The following is a 17,401-nucleotide window of genomic DNA, read 5'->3' as shown; positions in this document are numbered from 1 at the left end:
AATGCATCAAGTAAATGGAAATTCCTAAAAGAATTGCCTTGACCATAACCAATATTTCGCCCAATGTTAGCCATTTGTGTTCCCAATGGGCAACTTCTTTATGAATGTTTCAACCAACCACTACCAATCCCCCATCTCATGGTTGTTATGTTTCAATATGAAACCCTAGTAATTGAAACCGCACAACAATGGCCTGACTCTAACACCAAATAGGGTCACAATCTATTGTATCTCCTCCTTTTCCTCCCTTTTTGAAATAAGTTTTGATTTGTCTTTATTAATCAAAAGACAAGAGGCGTTGCTAAATTTGGATTATATGTTGTGTATGTGTTGTCATTCTAAGATTTTGGTCTCTCCTGCACAAAGGACATCATCAACCAATAATGAATGTGTCGTTGAAATTTTCTTTGATACCCTCTAGCCTTTGATTGATCCCATCTCCTTTTCTTGTCTTGTACCTCTATTGGGTGCATCTATAACCAAAATGAAAAGGAGTGGTGAGAATGTGCACCCTTGGAACAATCCCCTCGAGATCTTGAAAACCCAATCGGTTGACCATTAATTATCACTTCCATATTCATTGTTGTGACACGTGCCATAATCGAGTGTATGTGTTTGTGGGAAAAGAAAAAATTGTGTAGGATCAATCTGGGAAAGTCCCATTCAACACTATCATATTATTTAATAAGATCTATTTTCATTAAACATGCATTCAGCTTGCAAAATTTGATGGAGTGAATGATTTTTTGTTTGATTTCCACTGCATGCCTAATCCTTTGATTAAAAATAAACCAAATTGCTTTGGATTAATTTGATATGATAGAATTCTCCTAACTCTATTTTCAATTAATTTAGAAATAATCTTGTAAATAGAGTTATATAGAGAAATTGGTCTGTAATATAAAAAAAAAAAAAAATAGCAGAAATTGATTTTTGGGGATAAGAGTGATAAAGGTAGAATTGATGGCACCTGTTATATTACCGAAAATGTAAGACTCCTTTGCCATCTCCAGGAGATTAGAGCCCATGATGTTAAAGAAGAATATGAATAATTCCACCGACCATCCATCCAAACTTGGGATTTTATCTTTCGCATTGTCTTTCACAATTTGTTGTAATTCTTCGAAAGACATCAACCTATCGATCAATTCCATATCTTATTCATTGACCGTCCAGGGGAACAGATTAACCATGTCCATTTGGTCGACTATATTTGTTTCCTTTGACACCCTGTATAGAAAACTGAAGAAATTGACAAATTCTTTCTAAATGTCATGCTGAGATGAGAGAATCCTATTGTCTCTCTCTAATGAACCATATGGAATTTTTACTCTTTCTTTTTATGGCCCCCTTGTGAAAGAATCAAATGTTCTTGTCACCATCTTGTATCCATCACATCCTACCTTTTAATCTCCATTTTTCTTCCTGATTTTTCAAAATTTTGTTCTTACTTTCCACAAGGTTGAATAATTCCTTCTTAGAATGTTCATAAAAGAAATTTTGATCCGAAGGGTCCATTAGAACTGCAATTTCCTTCTCAATTTCCAATAGTTCCTTCCTCATGGACCTCTACTTAGAAATAATGGAGAAAAGTTGTTTTGATTCCGCTCTAATTATGATAGGAGAAGAATATATGTATTAGAAATTTTGCATTTTGATGTTTGTGGACCCATGCAGACCATATGTTGGTCACAAAGCCATTGACTGCTATAGAAGGAATATGAAACATATAAGATGTTATGCATGTAACAAGCTTGAACATATAGCAAAGGAATGCAAGAGAAGATTTTGGGCACCATACCAAAAGGAGAAAACATCATCACAGTCAAAGATATGGATGAAAAGGGAAGTACAGACAGAAAGATGTGGCATAGCAGAGTATACAGACATGACAAACTCAGAGGAAGCTGAAGGTGTGGAACCTCAGTGTTCTAAATATCATACGCAAGTTTCATAAAGACAATTCACGTGTATATGCGAGTTCGAAGCTGCACAGTCGTGTATATGTTGGTTTGAGGAAAAGTAGCAAGACAGACTCAAAAAAAGAAGTCTGATATGGTTCGGTCATGGTTATAGGTCTGGATGCTAGTGACAGATGCTTATGGTGTAGATCATATATGGTACTCGGCATGTGCTCAAGGGGAGCATGGATGGATTGATACATCTTAGCATGTACAAATGGGGAGCTCAATCAGAGATTTCAGCATGTACTCAAGGGGAGTATGGACAACAGAATGTATATCAAGGGAGAGAATATCTTGGTCTGCCCTTTGCCCTTGATGTCAAAGGGGGAGAGTGACTTGGTGTGGTTGTTGCCATCAAGTCCAAAGGGGGAGATTGTTGGAATTATGATACAGGTATGACACAAGTGTTGTCCTTGATGGCAACTCTCTCAAATGAAAGATCACAGTATAGCAGGTAAACAGCAAGAATGAAGAAAGAAAGGTATACGCAAGTTCACTATATACCAAGTCGCGTATACACGCAGGTTCACTATATACAAAGGCGCGTATAACGTACACACACACTTTCACAGAAGGAAAGGCACATACATGTCGGAAAACTAAGTTTTGGTCCGTGGTATTTGGACCATGGTATTTTGGTATTGGTCCATGGTATTTGGTCCGAGGTATTGACCCCAGGTATTGGGTCCAAGGTATTGGTCCTACGTGGTTTTGGACCATGGTATTGAGAGAGGCCTAAACCTATATAAGGAGAAGAAGATCATTAGGCCAAAGAGCAAGTGTGCAAGTGATGAATATCTGATGAAGTGTGAGATCTAGTATGCTGGTTATGGGTTTGTGATGCTTTGCTTGATCTGAACCAAGGATGCACCTATGCGGTTGATGATGGATGATGGATCGAGATCATAAGGCTTGGAATGTATTATCATTATGTGGTTTGATCATGGATAGACTAGATATGAATTATTGACACATGTTTTATTGTATAAATGTTATGATCTGGGTATGACTGATGTCTGGAATAGCTGCAAAGTTATGAGTAAATATTTGCATATTTGTACGTAGGTTCACTTTGGTAAAAGCGCGTATACACGCTGGTTCGGCTCATCAGAGTAGCGTATATAGTATGAAGTATGATATTTGAAGTTGCAGTTGGATCTGGTTGTTGTTGTAGAATTATGTGGTCTACTGTGTATTCTAGCGACTGTGTTTTGTTGACAGGGTTTCAATGTTTCACTGTTGGGTGATTCATAGATTGATGATGCAGATGTAGTTGATGGGTGTATTGCAGTGGTGATTAATTTTGTGCTTCAATGTTGTTGATGGGTCTAGTATGAAAATTGGATGAAACGTGGCCTTCAGATTATGGTGTTGTGCTTCAGGAGTATCCAGTATGAAAATTTATGAAACGTGGTCCCTGGAGGAAGAGAGAAAGTCGTAGGCTTCTATAGGCTGGCGCCTACGTACTGGTAAACATATCGGCCAATACAAGAGCCAGGGGGTTGGAGCTCCCTTCCAGTAGCAGCTGGAAAACGAGTGAAGGTTGGAGCCTTCAGTAGGTCGGCACCTACGTACTAGTAAACATATTAGCTAGTACAAGAGCCAGGGGGTTGTAGCTCCCTTCCAGTAGTAGCTGGAGAATGAGAGAAGGTTGTAGCCTTCTACAGGTGGGTGCCTGCATACTGGTATGAGTCTGCGCCAGTACAAGATTGTAAACAGGTTTTTCTTATATTAAAGGAAGACGGCAGCAGGTGGTTTTTGTCCTGCATTGGGTTTCCACCTTATATCATGGTGTTCATGTGTGTTTCTTATGTGTGATGATCTGTTCTATTTTAATACACATGTTTACTATTTATATGGTTAATAAATTTCTGATGCACTGATTAAAGATCAACATATAATGGGTTAACTGAATCATAAGTTTGCTGGATATACGCTAGTTGCATTAAACACAGTTGCGTGTACACGTGGGTTCCCTTAACTGAAGTAGCGTATATGAATCTGATTATGGAAATGAAAAAGTTAGTGATTTGCTAATACTGATTCCCCCCCCCCCTCTCAGTATTATTTCCAACAATTGGTATCAGAGCAGGTCCTTTGGTAGAAGCTTGATCGCTTGAAGGATATCCATAGAACAATGGGAAAGAAAGCGCGTCAGAAGAAGAAGACAGCTCAAAGGAATAGTGACAGCCTGTCGTTAAGTGGAAGCAAGTATTCAGATTCTGAATCACCTCAGATTGAAGATGAACAAGAAAATGAAGCATCAGATAAAATCATAGATCAACAAGATCTATTTAACAAAAGGGAGAGTGCCCTCAAAGAAGAAGTTATCAGCTTAAAAGCTCAGTTGGAGTGTGTCTTCAGAGTACATCAAATGCTGCAGGAGCAAAATGAAGAACAAGAAAATGAGATTCTCAAACTAAGGCAACAAGTGGAAGAAGGAAGAAAGTCTGAAGAAATCTTGAAGAAGCAATATCTAGAAAAGGAAGAACAACATCAGGTTGAGGTAAATATCTTGAAAGGTAAATTAGAAGAAAAAGATAAACTATTATGATTTCAAGATAGTACTAAGATTTTGGATGATATTCTTAGTAGTCAAAGGTCGCCTGCTATCAAAGTTGGTCTTGGTTTTTATGAATCTGTTGTGTTAGTGTCGGTATCTTCATCCGTCCACCAGTGATCAAATTCTCTTGTTGCATTGCATGTTAGGTGTCTCATCTGATCATTTGCATTCCATTAGGGCCATGGATCATCTCATGGTAGTGGCATATTATAAATTTTCCCTCATGTTCTTTACTTGCTGGCCCATTTTCTACATTTAGATCATTTGCAGTCATTTTTTGTCCTTAAAGCTGCAAAAGTCATTTTTAGGGTTTTAGGTCTCATTAGGTCTAGGTTTTTGTCAATAAGGTTTTGTAAACGCTTAATAATGGTCAGCAGGCACATGAGCAGGTCAAATAAAGTTTCAGCAACAAAAATTTCAATAATCACATGCTCAGTGATTGAAAACAAAGTTTTTTATGTTTTATGTACAAAATCTCATGTAATTTCATTTTTCTATATGTAATAATTTCAAGAGGCAGCCCTGGTCACCTTGCCAAGCCTCTGCAACTCCAATTCCTGCAAAAGAAACAAAATGTCAAAGCATTTAGTCCATCAAAGGAAAAAAGTAAGACAAACTGCCCAAAACAAAGTTTTAAAAAGCAAAGTGAAAGTCAAACATTAGCAAAGTGGGTTTTCATAAGTGAAAAATTAAAACCATTGGTATATAAAGTTTTTTTCATGCCAAGGGAGCTCATTTGTGTCCAAAAGTGAATGAGAGCAAGTGCAAGCTATGTTTTCGAAGCATAGGAGTGATTTTGCATTCAAAACAGTGAAAATTTGAAGCGCGACGCACCTGGCCTGCGCGGCACACACAGAGCACAGTCTATGTTGAAATTTTTAACTAGCGCGACGCACCAGAGAGGCGTGGCGCACCAATGAGTGGGCGCAGCACACCAGTTTTCAAACCACAAAATTCATCCAAACGCCTCCTCCAAACTTCCAAATTGCAAATTCTTCAATTCACAAGTAAGTTGACACTGCCATATGGCCAATGTATGAGTTTGCTTTAGTGTTCATAGTGATTCAATAGGGAAAAATTTAAACCCTAGTTCCTTGCACAGTTTGTTGAAAAAGCTGTCTAGGGTTTACAAATTGCTGTTTTTGCTACTAAATCCCACCCCTACCATTTTCACTCCCTCACTACATTTCATTCACCTATTTTCTCCCTCCCTTTTCATTCATACTTACTTATTCCCTATTCCCCATATCCCTAAAACTAATAACCCTAATCCCTACCTTCACTTATCCCAAACCCTAATTAACAACCCTAAACCCTAAATATCATTCCCAAACCCTTCCATTTCCCCTAACCCTACAAGCAGCATCCCCAACCCCTCATACATAGTCACTTCATAGTCCTTATCATCAATCCCTATATTTTAGCAGCAAATACCTATTGTCACTCTAAAATCTCTTCATACTCATCTAAGAAAACTCAAGCATTGGAAAACATGGAGTCAGATTCTTCTTATGACAGAAATGAGGAAACAGTCAGTGACTCCTCCAAAGAAATTCATGCACCAAGGAGACCTCACAAGAGTGGAAAACATAACCGGGAGGAGCCTACTTCACTTACTGAGCTGTTGGCTTGCCCTCTTGCTGTGACATGCTTCCAACATCAATCTTGTTATCAATTTTGTGAGATGGTGGAAAGAGTCAAATACCACCATGAGCTTGCCAGACTGTTTGTGCTCCATCTTCACAATGGTCAGGTCAATTTGGCAGGTGTGACATTCACCTTGACACCTGAGACTATAGCTCAAGCAACCAATATTCCAAATGTAGGTGAGCAGTGGAATAAGGGGCAGCTAGTTGACAGAGATCATTATGAGCCTTATATCAAGGCTGGTTTTCAAAGGCATGTCAGTAGGGTTTTCCCTTTCAGGTACCTACAGGACACATATGCTCCCCTTATGAAACTCATAATCAAATATTTCAGCTGTGAGGGCAGATTTTCTCGCTTATACACCTATCATATCAGATTGTTGATGCATTTTACTAGGGTGAGGATGATGAACCTCCCCTATTTCATTTGCCGGAATATTGAGAAGATGACCACATTGGTGCAAAGGAAGCCTCCTCATCAGCAGTATAACAACATCTATAACTTTGCACTAATCAAAATTGTGGTTTTGCATCAGCTTAGTTCACTGAACATTTCATGGGAGGATTTCATTTCACATGAGGTCTTTACAGGTCCTCAAGTGCCCCCATCAATTTTTCATGAGGCAGGAGAGCCTTCACATCAGCAAGAGGTGCATGAGACACAAACCACTAGTGTGCCAATGTTTGTCACTTACCAAAAGGACACCAGGAGATTGTTGTAGCAGCAAAACGAGTATTATCTCCACCTGCGGTGGAAGGGGTCTCATTTCCTTCAACAATAGAGTAGGTACAGGACAAGGGTAAGCAACCATTGCATGATGAGGGACCTTCAGGAGGTCAAGAGACAGATTTCATTCTCATTCAGGATGATGACACTGATTTGAGCTCAAAGCTCAAGGAGATCATTCAGGAGCAGCAAGATGACATTCATGACTTATCTCTCAACCCGGTGTTAGCTCTGCTATTACTTTCAACATTTTAAGGACAAATGCAGGCCTGATTGGATTGTTGATGATCAAAAAAGGGGGTCGCAACAGCTGGTTTTCCTTCCCTCCTTCACTTTCTTTATAACTCTATAACCCCGCTACCTCTGTTTCCTCCTCCTCCTTCATTTTTTTGCATTCCCATAGCTCCCGCTATCCCTGTTTTACACCAATGTTTAGCATAAAAGCCGTGTTTCGTTAGCTCCCGGGTTCTTTAGTTTAAACGTTATAAAACCCCGATAACCCAACCAAATGCTTTCAAAAGCCCTATTCACGTCACATCAGTTGTAACCACATGCATATAAGCTCTACGCCGTCTGATCAACCTCGCCGCGATCGGACGGCATTCGCGCCTCCTACTCCCGTAAACCGCACGCACGATAACCCGCAGGGAGGGCGGTTTATTTCCTATCACATCCGCCATGCGTCACAATTGTATTGGATCGCTCCTCCGCGTACGTTTACCACCCATACCCATAAGCAGTGCAGGGAAACCACTTACCGATGTCCCTGCAGATTAAGTCCCGCGCAGCTCCTGCTCCTGATCACCGTCTAATCTACTGACCGCGATCCGATGGCCCACATTTGTCTCTGCCTGTTTCCCCCTCGATAGCTCCCTCCAATTCAATCTCCACCATCCATCTACAAGATCCAATGACTATTGTTTATTCCCATCCTGCCCATGCATCCTCCATGTTGTTTTCGTGCCTCTAACCTGTATCATTCACCCGAAGGATGAAGCGATCAGCTACCAAGTACTCTGCACAGTTAATATTTCAACTACTGCATTCAAGAGCAGTATGGCCGAAGAAGGAAAGGACAACCTCGAGCAGTTAAAGCATTTATCAGGCATGGAATTTCATCCATAGTTCACTCCAGCTGCCCAAGAAGGACAACAGAGTACCAGAGAATGTCAAATTTACTCATTGGAAGCAGCAAATTATATCAGAGACCCATATCAGACAATTAATGTGGTTGGTGGTCCATTATGACCCCTCCACGCATATGATAGAAGATATTTTTGTAATCAACTTCCATATATACCCAGAAACAAGATGTAATGAGGGTTGATGAATATTGTCTTGATGTAAAGTTCAACTTCTGGAGACTGTAACTACTGTGATACCTGCAGTGTCTGGTCTTCACTTTCAGCTAATGCAAGCTTCTTTTGCAGTTAATTGCTCACTTTCCACTTCTTCTTTGTTCCAGGTTGTGCTTGTTATTTATTTTTCATGTGCTCTTGATGTTTAGCATCAGAGGGGCTGTCATCCCACCTCTGTGTTAGAATCTAGTAAGTATCATTGAGTGTGTATGCAGGTTTCTATTATTTTAATGCCAAAGAGTTGTCATCCTGTCTGTGCATTAGGAAATAGATTTACAGACCTTTCTACTGGTTGCATCCGGCCATCACATGGTCTTGTGCATCTGCTGGTGTGGTCAGTATTCTCCATGTTCACCTATTCCTTAAACTGTGAGTAATTGGTGGTCTAAAGCCTTGTAGTCTGGGGGTGTTCACCCATGTCTGGGGTTAAGCATAGTAGAAGTGGTTATCTGGCTTGAATATGCATCATTCCTTCCATTCATCCACCTATTTCCAACATTTTTGTTGAGTTTGTGATGTTCCTGAGCATCTCTGAGATATAACCTAGGAGAGTTTCTTGGGGTGATAACACCTGGAAAGAGCCAAGTGGATAATAAACTATCTGGAGCAGAGGAACAAACAGTTAGAGGATCAGCAAACCATCATGGAGCTCCAAAACATAAGAGAAAACCGGCAAGCTGCCAAGAGGAGGAAAACCAAATTGACACCACTTAACAAGAAATTGAAGTTGATCATGAATCTTGGCTTGAGAGGATGAACATGCACTTGGAAAAGATGCTAGAGAAGGCCAACAGAGAGAAAAATATGTTGAGGCACATGGCCTACAACTACTTGGCGAGAAACAAAAGTTGCAAAGCGAGAATTCGGACTTTGAAGGCCAAGTTGAGGAAAGCATTGAGGAAGAGAAAAGAGAAAGAAAAACTCTAGATCTTGGTTGAGGCTTTCTTAGCCCAACATAGCACTTGATGCAGGACACTCAGCCCAAATTTCAAGAAATTTGGGATACTTTTTGCAAATTTTGAATTTTTGGAGTAAAAAACAGGTTTTTCTACCTAGTGCGCCACGCCACCTAGCGCGCACTTTTGCTAGGGACCTCCTTTGGAGGAAAACTCAGAATTTTTGGATTCCTCAAGAAAAAATATGAATTCTCACACATGGCCAAGAAATTTTGTCAAGTTTTGAGCTTCCAAAAGGGTCAAAAACACCTCAAAAATGCCCTTTCTGCCCCTTTTTGGCCACACAGGAAGCAGTGTTGGGAGAACTCATTTTTGGAGGGGCAAATGGACACTAAATTTAGAAATTTCACTTTTTCTGGAAAGTAGACAGGAAAACATTTCCAACAAGCCCACTTGGAGCAAATTTGGTGCAAGGGAAGGGCTCCAAAATCAACTGCAAAGTAGCGCAGCGCACAGGGACAAGAGCGCAGTGCACAGGGTGAAATTTTGTCATTTTGGCCAAAAAACTCTATTTTTCACCTAGTTTTTTCTTAGTTTGACTTTTCTCTTTGTAATAGTCAAACTCATGATGTAATTTGATGTGACTTGATGGATTTTGATGTAAATATGCTAAAATTTCACTCATGGAGGTAGATACATCATGAAAAGGTAGTTTTCAACTGAATGAATCAATTTCCTAGGTTTTAGAGGCAAGCTGTTCCATTGCCTACTTTTCAGTTTTTAGTTTAGATCTTGTTGAAACAACTCCTAAACTCATGAATTCGACCCCTAAAGCCTATCATGAGTTGTTTGTTGCATATATCTAGTAGTTTTTCAGTCATTGGTAAAGGTTGGACTCTTGTCAATGCTTTGAGCATTATTGTACATTCATATCTGCAGTTTGGCAAAGGAATAGACCAGGGTTTGCAGCACTTTGTGGGATTCTTGTGGCAACTTGATTTGGTATTGTTTTTCCTTCTATAATTGCAAGTTTACATGTGTTTATGTATGCCATCATATCTCTCTGTTCATCTTAACTAAATGAAACAAGGATAAAGGTAAAATTCATTGATGTTGTAGTGCTCTACCTAGGGTTTGTTTAGTTATTCATGTTTTCTGTTGTTTGAAGAGGATCCTTGAGACTTTCATGCCCTCTCCAACTCCTCACCAATCTAAAAGCTCTCCATCTCACTCAATTTGAAGTACTAAACCATTTTCCTACCTCACCCCATAGAGATCTCTGCAAGACTGTGTCCATTCCCCGGACCCAAATCTGCCTTTCACATTTGAGCCAGCAAACCCATATTAAATTCAATCAAACTCCTCTAAACATATACCTAGCCTAAAATTAGTCTTCACATTAGTCATATCAAGCTCTATTGATCATATTCTTCTGAGATTGACAAGGAGAGAGCCCTCTCCCGACCTGGTAGGGCTAGCTACCAGGTTAAGCATGGTTTGATGTTACCCAAGATTCTGCCTTTCTCAGCATGAGGTAGATTTGGGCCCTAACATATTGGCGGCCATACTGGGGAAGAAAGTTTATTATCATCGTTTTTCTTTGTAGACTACAGGCGGAGCCTGAAGTTAGCCAGGTAGCCTTCGAAACCCTCTTGCTTTGCATTAGCGAAAGTATATGAATGCTGCTTCAGTCAATCTCCAGTCTAATTTATAAACTGAACATCTGATCTAAATGATTACCCCAGTGTCATTAAGCAATTCTAGACTTTGGATTATGAGTTTAGAATTTGATAGGCTGAATAAGTTGATAATGTCCGTTTGATTTTTGTCAATAATTCAACACACTGGCTTTCAGACGATACGCCAGGGCCAATCTTGATCCTGATCCTCCTCCTGTGTATGAAAATCCAAATCTCATCCCAAGAATTCTCCGACAAGAAAGTTATGTGATTCCCATGTTCAAATCTCGTTCATGCCATGTTGTTTTTGAATATCTTGAAGATCTTGAATTTGACGAACGTTTTGATCTGTCGTTGTTTGAGACTAAATCTGAAAAAGTGCTATTAGTTCTACTGTCCTAAATCCGGTGTTTGTTAAAGATCTTGAAACTAAAAGGGCAAATAGATCAATTGATAGTTACATCTTGAATCTTCAAACTTCCATTGTGGCTTCAAACATTCCTGAGTTCTTAGAATCCGCATCTACAACTCTTGGTTCATCCGCTATTGCATCTAGTTCAGAAATTCCTACTGAACCTCCTTTCATTCCCACCATTCCCGTGCAGCCCACTATATCAGATTAGAGACCTACTGTCTCATCTCCTCCATCAACACCTCAAACATCTCATATTTCCTCCCCTCCTTCGACACCTCATACACCAATTACGTCATCAGTTGTTATCATTGTTTTGACTCCTCCTACATCCCCAAGGCCAGTTGTAAATCCACCTAGAGCAATGGCTGCCCGATATGCACCCCTTGTGTTGCCTCAAAACTTAGATGCCATGCCCACTGACTACCAAAGCAAAATCCCATTGTTTGATGGCACTCCCCAAAGTATCACAACTCAGCAACATGTGGATAGGATGATTGATTTCTTTGACCTTCATGAAATTGATCCGAAAATGTGACTATGAGACTATTTGTGCAAACTTTTGGAGGTGAAGTGGGGAAGTGGTTCAAAGTTTTTCCGGCTGCAAGTATCACTATATTGGATGCTCTTCAGAGACAATTCTTGGATCACTTGGAGGTGAAGAAAAACCCTCTTCAAATTCTTTCTGAATATGAGAACATCAAGAGGAATGTTGGTGAGAGTGTCCAAGATTATTGTGTCAGATTCAATACTATTTACAATGTAATTCCTACTGATATAAAGCCACCTATGGGGCTAGCTTTGATTAAATTTCCTGATGGCTTCGATCCTGACATGGCATATCAATTGAGAGAAAGAGATCCAACCACATTGGAGGACATGCAGAAAATTGCAGTCAGCGTTGAGGCAAATCTGCTTGCCAAGAGAGCTAGAGCAAAGGCCGAAAAGAAGGTGACCATAAAAGAGGAAGCTTCTTCCTCTGATCATTTGCTTCGCAAGATCGAGAAAATGTTTAATAGGCTCACAATTTCTGATAAGCCTAAAACACAAGTCAAAAATCCAAACTTTCGTGGTCAGCAACAACCATAATTCAGAATCAAGCAACGAGAACAAAGAGCACAAGACCAAGCAGCACAACAGCAAGTAAAGACACCCCTACAATAGAATTTTGTACATGGTCCAGAATCAGATGATGATGAGAACATAATTGGTGAGGAGAATCATTTCTTTACACCTGATGATCTACCCATTTATATCACCGAAGATGAAGAGTATTCAGAAAGCCCAGCTGTGCAAAAAGATGAAGATTTCATCTTGGCATTTGAAACAATTCTTGTAGAAGAGTCTGATGAATATCAAAGTGGATACATGAATGTTTTGACATCCCGGTAGCGGCAATATTCAGTCAGGAGTAGAGAAGTTCCCATCAACCCAATTCAGAAGAGGAAGGAAGTGTCACCGCCAAAGAACGATTCTCCAATAGCGCAGAGAAAGGAAAGGAGACAGCTGATCCTACCACCAGCAAGACACAATCAGCAAATGAAATATCAAGTCAGCCAATTGTATCAAAGGAGAAGACTGAAAAGAAGGATGCTCCAGTCAAAGAGGTAGAGAAAACATCATCCTTTAGCTTAGAAAATGAAATTGATAAGTTAAAAGTGTCAATTCCTTTGACTGAATTAATGAAGAACAGCAGCTATAAATGTCAGGTGTTGAATATTTTGAATTTGGATCCATTATCTAATATGGTAAATGTGGAGGATGACCAACCTGAACTTATCTTTGGGCTAGCATTAGAAGGTCGGTCTGAGGATAGTGATGTAGCTCCATTTTACATCAGCCTTAGATTGCATGATTATGTATTGCACAATGCCATGTTTGATTCAGGAGCATCTCATAATCTCATGCCTAAAGAAATCATGGAAAAATTGGGTTTAGATATCACTCACAAGTACCATGATCTATATTCCTTTGATTCTGGTAGGGTCAGGTGCATTGGGCTTATTAAATATTTGGTTGTCACCTTAGATCAGATTCCGGCGAAGAATTTTTTGATGGATGTGGTTGTGGCAGATATTCCTCCTAGATTTTGCATGCTTCTTTCCAGATCTTGGGGAGCAAAACGCAAAGGGACATTGCAGCTTGATTTCTCCTATGTTACTATTCCCGTGTTTGGTCAGTTGAGGAAATTATACCGACAGAAAAAGATGAAGTACATGATCACTAGCAAGGAGAAACCTCTAAATCATCCAATAAATTATGTACATACTGATTTAGAATCTTTTGTTCTATATTATAATAGTTTCAATGATGTAAATAGTCAAGTAGTTGAAGTAGAAGATATTCCAGAGATCACTGAAAATTTCAGAGGTGTACTAGATCAAGAAAGGCAAAAGCTTGATAGTACTGCTGAGCAATCAGCCTTCTGATAGCAGCAAAAAATTGATGGACAGCAAGCAAAAGACGAAGAGCAAACATAATTTCAACACTTGGAGGATGAAGCCAGTTTGTGGAGCATGGATTTTGATGGCACAGTAGGTAGGAAAGGTGCTGGAATTGGCATTTGGATACGCAGCCCTGCAATTTTTCCAAACAAAGTGCCAAGTAATGTAAGGGTTTGTTCATATAAATTGGCTTTTGATTGTTCAAATAATGAGGTTGAATATGAAGCTTTAATTGATGGTTTGAAAATTCTTAAGAAGTTAAATGCAAAAAGAATTTCAGTATATGGCGACTCCGAGTTAGTTATTAAGCAAGTGAAAGGTGAATACCAAGCTAAGCATCCTCACATGCGGGCTTACCATAATGCGGTATTAGATATTTTGAGATTGTTTCCAGATTACACTTTGACATGTGTCCCTCGTGTACAGAATGTTATTGCAGATTCTCTTGCAACAGCTGCAAGTAATTTGAAAATTTTGATGAATTCAAACAATAAGTTTGAAATTCATGTGAAACATCGCCCTGCTGTTCCTGATAATCAAAGATATTGGCAGGTGTTTCAAGATGATAAAGAGATCGAAGAATTTCTGCAAAATGAAGGGAAATACAAAGACACTTCTATTGATGGAGAACACGATGATGGTGAAGTGGATATGGAAGTAAATCAGATGGAAGTTTTGCAGCTCAAGGACAATGTCATTCTTAAAGGTCTAATACCATTAGAGGAGTTGTTTGATCAAGATGATGTAGCCCGGAAACTGAGCTTGGTACCAACCGAGAAAGGAGTTGAGGATGTAAACATTGGATCAGCAGAAAATCCTAAAATGGTGAAGTTATCAAAGGCCTTGCCTCCACAGGTAAAGGAAAAGTACATTAGTTTATTATCTTCATTTACTGATGTATTTGCATAGGACTATTCAAATTTGAAGGAATATGATAAGAGTATAATTCAGCACATCATCCCGATCAAGCCAAATCAAAAGCCCTTTCGACAGAAGCTAAGAAGGATAAATCCAAAGCTGCTGCCCTCAATAGAGAAGGAAGTGAATCGATTGTACAAAGCTGGTATAATTGTTCCCATAAGATTTTCAGATTGGATTTCTAATTTGGTGCCTGTGCGCAAGAAAACAGGTGAGATTCGATTATGTATTGATTTCAGAAATCTGAATAAAGTGTCTTTGAAAGATAACTATCCATTGCCCAAGATGGATCACATACTTCAAAGAGTAGTTGGAGCATCCCGCATGTCACTACTCGATGGGTATTCTGGTTATAACCAAATTCTGGTCCATGAGGATGACAGAGACAAAACAGCATTCACCACTCCATGGGGAACTTTCCATTATGCCAAGATGCCATTCGGATTGAAGAATGCTGGTGAAACCTTTCAGTGAGCTATGGATATCGCATTTGCAAATGAAAAAGAAGTATTTTTAGTTGTTTATCTTGATGATTTGACAGTTTTTTCTAATTCAGATGAAGAGCACCTTTATCATTTGAAGATTGTATTTCAATGGTGTAGAAAGTATGGCATATCTCTCAATCCAAAGAAGAGCTTGTTTTCCATGGATGAAGGAAAGCTTCTTGGTCATATCATATCCAAGGAGGGCATCCACATCGATCCAGCTCGAGTGGAAGCCATTTAGAAGATTGATTTTCCACGAAGTAAAAAGGAGATCCAAGCATTCAACGGTAAGATGAATTTATTATGTCGTTTTGTGCCAAATCTTGCTAAACATTTAAGGGAAATCACAAACATGTTAAAGAAAGATAGTGTAGTGAAGTGGACCGAGGAAGCCATCAAGTCTTTCAATTTGGTAAAGTTAGCCCTTTCTTCACCTCCAATTTTGATCAGCCCGGATTATTTCCAAGATTTTATTTTGTTTTCATTTGCTTTGGATCATATTATGGCAGCGGTCTTAATGCAGAAAAGAGACCAGCTTGAGAAGCCAATTGCTTTTTCCAGTAGAACAATAAGGGATGCAGCTTTAAAGTACAATATATTGAAAATCAAGCTCTTGCTTTAGTAAAGGCATTGAAATATTTTCGAGTTTATATTTTGCATTCTTACATTATTGCTTATGTCCCTAACGTTGTCGTTAAATATGTCTTAGTGCAAACAAATCCGGAAGGAAGACGAGGCAAATGGATCACAGCTTTGTTAGAATATGATGTGGAGATCAAACCAACAAAGCTCATCAAAGGACAGGGGCTGGCCAAACTGATGGCGGAATCTAATTTGCATGCCTTGGACATAAATCTCATTGCTGCTATGTTCGAAGAAGATGAGGAAAGTTCACTTGTTCAGGTATCTGAAATGTTTCTTCTTTCTCCTTGGTATTCGGATATTGTTTATGTGCTCCAACATCTTTCACCGCCACCTAGAATGGCTAAGAACAAAAGTAGGACCTTGAAATTAAAGGCTGCCAAGTTTTGTATAATGAATAATGCACTCTATTGGAAAGATCCCGGCGGTGTCTTGTTGAATTGTTTGGTTGAAGAAGAAGCAAAATAGGTCATGGATGATTTTCACAAAGGAGATTGTGGAGGTCATCTATTTTGGAAGACAACAGCCAATAAAATTTTGAGAGCAGGATATTATTGGCCAACCCTCTTTTCTGATGTATACAAAACTGTTACAAGCTACCACAAATGTCAGATTTTTCAAGATAAGAGAAAATTACAGCCTTTGCCACTTAAACCAGTTGAAGTAAGTGCTCCATTTCAGCAATGGGGTTTAGATTTCATTGGCAAGATCCATCCTACTTCTTCAGCACAGCATAAGTGGATCCTTACAGCGACAGACTACTTCACTAAATGGATTGAGGCAATTCCTACTTGGCAAGCCACTAATTCAGTAATAATTCAGTTTCTTGAAAACAATATTTTGTCACGTTTTGGTTGTCCTAATAAGCTGATTACAGATAATGCAACAGCTTTTAAATCTAAAAAGATGATTGATTTTTGTAATAAATATCAAATTACCTTGGGGCACTCAACTGCATATTATCCACAAGGTAATGGATTGGTGGAATCCTTGAATAAATCATTAGTCAATATTATCAAAAAGCTACTGGAAACAAACAAGAAGAGCTGGCACAAAAAATTGGTCAATGCACTATGGGCGGATAGAGTAAGTCAGAAAAAATCAATAGGCATTTCCCCTTTCAAGATCATGTATGGTGTTGACACGGTTTTCCCTACATCTCTCGCAGTTCTGGTTGTTAAACTTCTGGAGGAAGATGGCAGCGAGGAAGATCATTTGCAGTGAAGAATCAATCAAATTATCCATTTACAGTAGACTAGAGTGGAGGTTTTTTAGAATACCTTCAAGCTGCAAGAGAGAATCAAGAAGATATATGATCGAAAGGCAAAGGTGGACAAGTTTCAAATTGAAGACATAGTTCTAAAATGGGATGCCCGGAATGAAGACAAAGACAAGCACGGAAAGTTCGAGAACCTGTGGAAAGGACCTTTCAGAATTGCTACATACCGGGGTCAATATGCTTTATTGTTGAAAGAAATGGATGGAGAAGATTGTTCAAGTGGGCCGGTCAATGGTAGGCTGCTAAAACGATACCATCTTTGAAATGTTTTCTGTTGTCATATGTATCATTGTACATACCATTTTATTTCCTTCATTGCAAGTGTGTATTGTTATCATTCATTCACTTTGGGGCCCGTAGTGAAGGCTATAAAACTGAAGGTTTGATT

General features: G+C 39.2%; 1 pseudogene; it reads left to right on the top strand.

The window, feature by feature from the left end:
* Positions 1-17,401, top strand: part of LOC149142894 (alpha-bisabolene synthase-like) — a 60,405-nt pseudogene that overhangs the window by 8,069 nt on the left and 34,935 nt on the right.

Source organism: Pinus tabuliformis, chromosome X (genome assembly GCF_031772625.1).
Source record: "Pinus tabuliformis cultivar Carrire ecotype Pingquan chromosome X, CPIR1, whole genome shotgun sequence".
Taxonomy (NCBI): Eukaryota; Viridiplantae; Streptophyta; class Pinopsida; order Pinales; family Pinaceae; genus Pinus; species Pinus tabuliformis.
This window is presented reverse-complemented; position numbering and strand designations above follow the sequence as displayed.